The sequence below is a fragment of the Mobula hypostoma genome, chromosome 3, assembly GCF_963921235.1.
Source record: "Mobula hypostoma chromosome 3, sMobHyp1.1, whole genome shotgun sequence".
Taxonomy (NCBI): domain Eukaryota; kingdom Metazoa; phylum Chordata; class Chondrichthyes; order Myliobatiformes; family Myliobatidae; genus Mobula; species Mobula hypostoma.
Window position 1 is genome coordinate 125,344,005 of NC_086099.1, and position 10,094 is coordinate 125,354,098.

Here is a 10,094-nt window from a genome sequence, read left to right on the forward strand (position 1 = left end):
GGCTGTAGTCGGCTGCTTCCAAGGCATCAACAAGTTGACTGTGCCTGGAGGTTTATGGCAGGGAGTTTCTCCCTTTTGCCGCCTGCTATCGGGGACTTGGGAGTGGATCGACTCGGAGACTTTTGAGGCTTTATTTACCATGCCCTTGGTTTGTTCTTCATCAAATTATGGTATTGCTTTGCACTGCTGTAACTATATGTTATAATTATGTGGTTCTGTCAGTGTTAGTCTTTGGTTTGTCCTGTTTTCTGTGATACCACTCCAGAGAAACATTGTATCATTTCTTAATGCATGTATGCATTTCTAAATGCCAATAAGAGAGGACTGAGTGTTCTCATAATCTAATCTAATCTAATCTTTTAGAATAAAAGGATTCAGCCTCTAATGTCTAGATCGTGTGAAATTTTCTTTGGGCTTAATATTTAAATATACTGCTGCATGGTCAGAAATAGTGATATTTCCAATTGTGCAGGATACAACTAAATCTAGGAGCATTTGGGGGTTAGAAAAAAGTCTATTCTGGTGTAACACTTGTGTGGATAAGAAAAAAATATGAAGTCTTTGTCTGAGGGGTATAACAACCTCCAGACATCCACAAGTCCTAGTTCTCCATATAAGCCCATGACTTGTTTGGACTGTGTGGAGAGCAATGGGGGACCACTAGGCCCTCTGTCCGTCAATGGGTCTACGAGACAATTAAAATCCCCTCCTACAATAATGTTTTGTATTGAAAAGCTTGTAAGTTTGGAAAAAGCATCTGTTAGGAATTTGAGAGAATGAGCTGGAGGGCAGTAAACATTGAGAATACCATATTCCTCTCCATATATTGAAGCCTTAACAATCACAAATCTCCCATACTTATCCTTAATGCAGTCTAATAACATAAAAGGTAAGTTCTTCCTACTTAAAATGGCCACCCCCTACTTCTGGTATTAATAGATGAAAATAGACGTGATCAAATCCACTCTGTTGCAGTTTTAGATGTTCTTTATTATTTAAATGTGTCTCCTGCAATAAAGCTATACCCACCCTTTCCTTTTTCAGGTTTAGTCATATGTTCTTTCTCTTGATTGGTGAATGACTCCCCCTTAATGTTCCAAGTGCACAATTTTAATATATTACTGGTGATAACCCTTTATAACAATCATGTGACTCCGGAGGAGAAGAAACCCGACTTAAGATCAGCTGAGCAGCAATGAGTAAATAAAAAAACCCACAAAAATAAAGCACCAACAGTGCTGAACAAGAGGACTTACCCCACACTTAAAGGGGATATCTGAACCTTCTAGCACCCCATATTCTGCCCCACTGCCAATATGGCATTTAACATAGTCAAAAATGAAAACAGGACATAATTCATCAATCCACTGATTTATTACCGTCATGTTTAAACTCCTTCAGGCTGGAGCAGCACCGCTAATTTAAACAAATAATGAAACTGTGTCAATCAAAACAAACACGATACCCATCCTATAAGATATCTTGCCGTCGAGTAATGAAAAGGTAAAATAAAGCGACCATCCAGCATGTTATTGTCCATAACCAGGGCTACATAATATACTATATATATTCTTTAGCCCAACGTGTCCACAATAGTTATAGCTTTGCCAGGATGATCAAATATCTTGGTGGTCACGTTGTAGGTGATTTTCAGCGCCGCTGGGTATAGCATAAAGTACTGGATTCCGGATTCTCTCAGCCACTTCTTTCCCCATATTAACATATGAAGAGGTCATATCCTGAGTGGTTCAGCAAATTCTGAGCTGGAATTTTTCATCTGAAAGCAGAAGACAGCAAACTGGTATTTCCAAGCTTGAACCGCCACAGGGGAGCTTCCCTGGTTCGATACATTTCCATTTGCCTCGGTCCAAGAATCAAAGAGCAAGCATATTCTGTCAGGTATAAATCTCAAAATTGAATTGTTTATCGGTGCAAAACACGGTGAGTAAATTAATTTACACACAAAATGCTGGTGGAAGGCAGCAGACCAGGCAGCATCCACAGCAAGAAGTACAGTCGACGTTTCGGGCCGGGACGTTCGTCAGCATTTTGTGTTGGTGTTGCTTGAATTTCCAGCATCTGCAGATTTCCTCGTGTTTGCGAGTAAATTAATTTGACGATTTTTCAAGGAACTGTGTTTATATGCTTCTGAAAAAATATCTATTTCTTTCCAATGATTATCTATGCTTTTCCAGATTTTACACAATGCCACAATCAATTGAAGACAAAATTAAATCTGTTAACTCCACCAGATGTGTGGGGATTCAAATCTGGAACAAAAGCTCGATCAAAATTTTAACTAGTCCTGAGTAAGTAAACTTCTGTGTAATTCTTTCTTTGTTTTGCAATAGAGAAGTTCGAAGTATTGTATTCAAGTAAATAGTTCTGATGCATTATTGTGATTAAATCTAGAGCTATCATTCTTTGTCCAAGGAAGAGTAAAGAGAATTTGTCGTAATACCACCCCTTGTAGCAATGTGTCCAGCTTTATTTCAGAACTGCTTTGGAATTTTTCACTTTATTGAGGGTATTCCCACTTTTAAATACAAGGTGTTTTAGCTTGCGTGCCTTTATGTCAGATATGTGAAGATGGTGATTTTTCTACATATAAAGGAAGAAGCGATGTGACATCTAAAGAATGATTAGAAATGGTGTGCCTCACAAGATTTGTCTCTTGCAGGATCTACATTCACAGCGGCAAAGTACACACGTCACCTACCTGCTCCATTAACCAGGGAGAGAAAGGAGTGTGCGTCTTCAAAAAGCGTTCATACTCATTGTGGGGCGCTGTCGGGGTGCTGAGCTACCGTTTTGGTAACACCCAGATCTCCGTGCTGGTTTCCAACCCTTACAACTACAACATGTACAGCATTGAGTATGCTGTGTATGTCCCCGACAAAATCACTCCGACTGACTGCAACTTATATAAAAAAATGTACAACGATCTAAATCAATCGGATTCCTTTTTCAAGGCATCATTGGGAAAGTGTAACTCATGTCAGACGTTCAAAATAGGTGACATACATTTTTCAGCCTCTATCTCTAATAAGCATAAAGCTATTCTCAAAATGGATATCAGAGAAAAATAAGTTAACTCTCTGTTAAAGCTGTAACAGTTAGTGACGGTTACACATCTCAGCATAGTGAAGCCACTTTTCCAGTGTTACCGACAATTTTATTCGATCACCCCAGCTTTCATATCATCTTTAATCTTTCTGTTATTGTTTCTTGTTTCTTTCTTTAATGTAATGTACTAACATGACTGCAGTGGCAATAGCCAAAAATTCATTCAGTTTCTATTAACTCAATGCTTGAAAAGTAAATATTTTAATTTCTTCTGTTATGAAGAACAGTTTAAGGGTTTATTGGTAACTTGACAGCTTATAATCACATTTCCAGCAATAAGGAAACAATGTTCCAACTGTACTGCTTGTTTTTTTTTGCTTAATGATTTATGGATAATTCACAGAAAGAACTTTTTGATACCACACCGATGAAACCATTCAGCTCACACAAAAGAGACTGTACTATGTGGTAGGAATAAAGGATTGGCTAGTGAACTCATTTTTCTGTGTATTTTATGTAACAATGACAAGCACTACACTGTAATACAAAGTCCAAGGGTTGTTTTGCTCTGAACTGGAGATATTTTTCAATGTTATTCCACTGAGGGTAGAAGTGGGAGATGTAGATCAGCTTTGGAATTAAGCACAGTTTAGATGCATGTCGAAGTAACTGTCATCACCGATAATAAAATAAAGAGACTGGGCCCAGAACAGACGCACTCTTATGACTCAAACATATATTTTTATTTTACAAGGAGAAAAGTATGGCCCCTGTCACCCACACAGTTCTGAAGTCCGAAGAAAAAACTGCTATTTTTATACAGAATAGGCTTATTGGATATGGATGACTGTAAATTGTATATGTTTGAATTCTTTACTTGTAAGATCAATAGCCATTCACAATAGAGGTGTTAAAGTCAATCGAAACTTCAAGCAGACAGGTGATGACATTTTGAAGTCAGTAAAGATAATTGGGCCTTCGTTGTTGGGTAAGTTTCACATCCTTCTATTATTCCTACCTCATCTGTTTTCAGCACCCCTTAAACGTGTAAGGGGACAGAATGTTTTAGGCAGATCTTTCTGGAAAAGGCTCACTACAGAACCCTCATTTGTCTGGCTTGAGTACATACTGTCACAGTCGATCTCCTCTGTAATGAAGCAGTGGTGTCTCCAGTGTTCACACTTGCCTGTAACTGCCCCAGGCTATTGTTGTCTTTACTGCAACTTCCACACATTGTCAGAACAATTAATTCAATAAAATTAGAGATGATTTTCTGAATGGCAATTGTAATTATCAGGTCAGACAGTGATTGATTAAAGGGTCACAGGTCTGATGGTGAATGGAGATATAAAGTGTTGTTGTGTATTACACTGTCGTCATACATAATGGTGCCTGGTGAGGGTTCCGTGATTAACAAAGCCAAACAATAACTAAATATATATATCAGTTGTTACAGTGACTGGCGATGCCAACTACACTGGTAAATGGAAATAACTTGTGTCATGATGATGATTGTATTAGCTGAAATTGGCATATGTAGAGTTTGTTGAACAATTCTGAAAGGAGATGGTATTTTTCATCATCATAGTGGAAGGTATTGGAGGTGTGCCGGTGAATGGATCTGACACGTGTTTATATCACTGGGATAATGTTCGTGCGCTGACAGTATTATTCTACGGTGATTGGAGATGAAATGTACAAAGGGGATTGAAGCTGGCATATCTCAGAATGCTTACATTACCACATGTAATGGTGACTGAAATGCACAATAAACAGGCGACTGGAAATACAGCAAACTGGGATGATGATAATGGCGTGTACAATAGTGACTGTACATGGCAAGCGATGCAGTTGCTATGATGACCGGCCAAATACCTATATTATGTGTGGTACCGATTGATGGTACAGTACTGTATGACAGTTTTAGGCACAGATACAGTATATAGCTAGGGTGCGTAAGACTTTTGCACAATACTGTATTTGTCAACAGGGAGCGGAGAGTGAGTGTAAATCTGGCAGGAGCAAAGGATGTTGGGAATGGTGAGGGTGGCTCTGTGGGAGGTGTGTGGGACAGGTAGTGGAGAAGGAATGCCAGGGGCGGGGGTGGTGCGGGTGCAGACACACCAAGTCCTGAGACACCAGGCAAGGTCACTCGATTTCAAACAATTGGTTTATTGTTCATTACAGAATGTCTCTCTGGTGGTTCCCACTGCCTCCCTCTCCCTTTCCCTTTTCCTAACCATGAATCCCCTCAACCTACCCTGTTCCCATCGCAGTCCACAATAGAATGCATCAGATAATTCTCCAGAACTTCTGCCATTTCAATGGAAATGGATCCTGTCACCAAGTACATCTCCACGGGTAAACTATGGGCCATTAATTTCAGAGATAAAAGCAGATATACATAGATGGAATCTTATTGCTTTTTAAAGTCTAAATTCAAGGATAAATGCCATAAAAATGAATACTCTCCCTCAGTTATTTTACTTTTTCTGGACTTTACCTGTGGAGGCAGACGATAATCAATTTAGGGAATGGGACAAATGGATTTCCCGTTTTATTTGGCAAGGAAGGAAACCTAGAAATCGATTTTAACACTTTACAGTTAGGAAAGGAAGGAGGAGGTATAGCATTTCTTTGTTTGAGAAAATATTTTTATGCTTCACAGATAACCCCTCTGTTATATTGGTGTAATGGGGAATACAAGGCTAGATGGAAGAAAATAGAATTTGGATTGATTGACAGTTTTCCTCCACAGGCCTCAATTGTGGACAAATGATTGATGGCACAATTGGAAAAGATTAAAAACAGCTGGATAAATCTCACACTAAAAGTATGGCAGAAAGTGGTTAGTTCATGTGGAATCGACAACATGTTAAAACTTTTCATATGGTGTGCTTATGATACCGAATTCCTTCCCAGCAGAGGAGATAAAAGATTTGAACCATGGATAAAGAAAGGTCTTACAACCTACCTCTCATTCACACATAAGGGTGCATTACAAAGGTTTTAATTCGTAATTTAATCCTAATTTTTTTAGGTACCTTCAAGAACGACACTACTTTAACCAGAGCTGTAGATGCACTGATTTATCAACAGCAGAATTAGAATTTTTCAGGATTCTGAAATTGGCTTACAGCTTAATACCAAGTAAATCAATTCCCGATTATATAATACCTTCTCTCATGCCAAAAATGAAAACACATTGTATATTAAAGAGAAATCGTAAAAAGAAGTGGGGTTGGTACTTTCAAAGGAGGCTTGGGGGAAAATATGCAGCTTTCAGTGGTCTTCAACTAACTCTGGTTTGGAGAGAACATTGCTGGCAAAATATAAGATACTTCAAGACCCCATACCAGGAAAAATATAAAGACACAAACGTGGTGTGTTGGAGAAGGTGTGGCTTCAAGGAGGCAAATCACTTTCATATTTTTTGGGATAGCCCTAAATTAAGTTTATACTGGAAAGATATACACAGAACATTAGTTAAGGTTTTAAGACTCAGATACCTCTGAACTTGGAGACTCTCTATTTGGGGCATGTATTGTTTTTGGAGCAGAAGAAATCTTTTTGCGGCAAGTAAGAAATCAATCACCAGAAAGTGGCTAAATCCAACATCACCTATCTTAGAAGACTGGCATGAAATTATTTTGGAAATATTTAAAATAGAAAAGATGACTTACTCTCTGAGAATTCCAAAACTAAAAAATTATCAAATTTGGAATAAATGGATTGAATTTATAACCCCAATGCGAGCAGACTTTAGATGACTCTCCCTAAGGTTCCTACTGGTTTCCTCATCAATATAGTTATAGTGTTAACGTAAGCTCCCTTGGTTAGAATGTTCTCTGTTTTATTTATGGACACTGCCAGACACTCTGAACCAGTTCTTTTCTCGCTTTGACAGTCAGAATGGAGAAGTTGGCATCCAGTCAGCACTAACAGAGAAGGATGACCCTATACAATTACACCAACACCAGGTCAGATCTGCCCTGCACGGAGTCAGTGCGAGGAAAGCAGTTGGCCCAGATGGAGTCACCGGAAGGATTCTTAAGGACTGCGCAGATCAACTAGCGGGAGTATTTACTACCACCTTCAATCTCTCGCTACTACAGTCTGTAGTCCCCACCTGCCTTAAGCCAGCCACAATAATACCCATACCAAAGCAAAGTACAGTGAACTGCCTTCATGACTATCGCCCAGTTACTCTAACTCCTATCATCATGAAATGTTTTGAGAGACTCATACTGTCTTATATTAAATCTGCCATACCTGCTGACCTTGATAAATACCAGTTTGCATATCGTGCAAACAGATCGACAGAGGATGCAGTCATCACATCTCTCCACACAGCCCTTACAAACCTGGATCAGGATAACACCTATGTAAGAATGCTGTTTGTGGACTACAGCTCAGCTTTTAATACAGTCATCCCCTACAAACTGGAGCAGAAATTGAGCAACCTGGGCCTTGGCAGCTCACTGTGCTCATGGATACCGGATTTTCTGAGTAACAGACCCCAAAGTGTCAGGATGGGAGAACAGACATCATCTACTCTCATCCTGAACACCGGTACACCACAGGGGGTGTTCGCAGCCCCATCCTCTATTCCCTTTTCACCCATGACTGCTCTACTATTCACTCCACCAACACCATTGTCAGATTTGCTGACGATACCACCCTAACAGGTATCAAATCAGACGGTGATGAGACAGCCTATAGGGAGGAGGTACAGCATTTGACAGAATGGTGTTGTCATAATAACCTGGACTTGAACATCACAAAAACCAAGCAGCTGATATAGACTTCAGGAAATCAAAGCGCATCGAGCACTCTGCTCTGCACATATACGGGAAAGAGGTGGAGAGAGTAGAAAGTTTCAAGTTCCTCAGCGTCCACATCTCCGCTGACCTCACCTGGACTGCCCATATCTCTTATCAGGTGGGGAAGGCCCAACAGAGGCTCTACTTCCTAAGGAAGCTAAAGCACGCTCTCCTCCCTCATCACCTGCTGATCAACTTCTATCGGACAACTATAGAGAGCCTCCTGACGTATTGCTGTGCAGTGTGGTTTGCCAGCTGCACAGAACAGAACAGGAAGGACTTGAAGCGGGTGGTGAGGGTAGTAGAGCGGGTTACTGGCACAACATTACCCTCCCTCAGAGACATTTATACTGGCAGACTTCAAAGAAGGCTACTTGTATTTCAAAGGATCCCACTCATCCTGGACATCACCTGTTTTCCCCTCTACCTTCTGGGAAGAGATACAGAGCATTAAGGACGAAAACAAAGAGACTCCTTAACAGCTTCTACCCACAAGCAGTGAAATGTACAACACCTCCTTCCCTTCTCCTGCCCCCCTCCTAAGACGGCGGCAGCTAAATGCATCACACTTCCAGGAATGGCAGGTGTGCAATAGTCCTACCCCCCATCCATATATTATTAAGTTTGGACTGCACTCCTGAGGTTTTAGAGTTTATTGTATGTATATATTCTTTGTCATGCTGCAAAACGTTGAACTGCTAAACTGTGTTTCATTGCTCCACAACAATGATAAAGATAAAGAAAGATAAACATGGAATTAATACAAGTAACAGAAAAGATTTGCGAAAAAATTATAGTATGAAGTAAATAAGAACACAGGGATGGAATAAGTATATCTGTGGGTTGGAGCAAATATGAACGTGTACTTTTGAATGTATAAATATATACAGAAAATGTTTTTATATGTAAAAATGTTTGTGTAATACTTGTGAATACCTTTCCTAAATAATAAAAAAAAATTTTAAAAATTAAAAAATCATCTTACAGTCACCCGTCACCTTACCTGTGGTAAGGAGATTTAAAATACCTCTTCCAGGGCCCTGCACTAGCTTCCCACAAAGTTTGTTTTTAACTATCAATAAAAAGCTTTGTGTGGTCGTGCAATACATTGTAGATATTTAGTGGAAGCATTTTGAAGCTGGTACTTGCTTTTTATCACTACAATTCACCACTAGATAGATCTTTCTTTCATCTTCCCTTCCAAATACATTTCAAAATGACCACCCCCCCGCAAATCTTGGTCTATTTTTTTTGCTGGGCACTCACTACTCCCCTTCTCATGGCATTTCCTCATTCCACACCTGACTCTTTCCGGTGAAGCAGGCACTTGATAACCAATTGCCACAGCACAGGGTAGTTTATTCAATGCTTTGGAGTCTAGTTTTGGTCATTGCTGAGACAGGCTGCCCAGTCACGCAGCTGCTGCTGTGGCTCTAGGCTTCCAACTGGAAGAGGAAGCACAACTTCCCTTATCTACTTTTGCTATGTCTACTGCTGGCAGAATCACCTTTCTTTTAGGAAAGTGGCTGCTGAAATCTCATGACCGAAGCAGTTTTCTCTCCCTTGCTTGTCATGCCACAATAACATATTAACCCTTACAACGATACAAAGAGAACTACAGGAGTGAGATTTGTTGGACCCAGGATAGATGCTCTGAGATACTGACACCCAGAGTTTGAAGCTTTTCGATCTTTCCACTGCTGGCCCCTTACTGAGGATTGGTGTGCATTCTGATTTCCCGTTCCTGAAGTTCACAGTCAAGAGATAGCTGACAGAACAAGTGCCGCTGGTCAGGATGAACACGGATGCTGAAGGCTCATTTCAGTGCAGAATAACCCCGAGAGACTGAAGTAACAGTTGATCCCCAATCTCAATCAGGAAGAATCACATCCTCGCCCACTTCCCAGTGGCTTCAACCACAGTCTGGTATATCACCAGGTGTAGCCTCTTCTACTTTATCCCCTACTCCTATCTGTGCTTAGCCACATGAAACACCCTTTCAGATTTGGTCTATCTCCCCTTCAGCCTCCTTCCTCCTCTCCCTCTACCCTCTCCTTTTCTCCACCCCCTCCCCTACTCCCTCTGTTCCTCTCTTCTCCCTCAATCCCTCTCTCTCTCTATCCTCCTGCCGTTCCCTCTTCCCCTCCTCCTCTCTATCTCTCCCACTCTTGCCCTCACTGTCCCCCTCCGCCTCTCCCCTACCTC

At 40.6% G+C, this 10,094-nt stretch overlaps 1 long non-coding RNA gene across 1 annotated transcript; it reads left to right on the top strand.

Moving 5' to 3' along the window:
• Positions 1-1,759: 1,759 nt before the first annotated feature.
• On the top strand, positions 1,760-3,553 carry LOC134343531 (uncharacterized). Its single transcript, XR_010017251.1, has 3 exons — positions 1,760-1,899; positions 2,196-2,309; positions 2,681-3,553. It is a non-coding gene; the product is annotated as an uncharacterized LOC134343531 (long non-coding RNA).
• Positions 3,554-10,094: the final 6,541 nt, after the last annotated feature.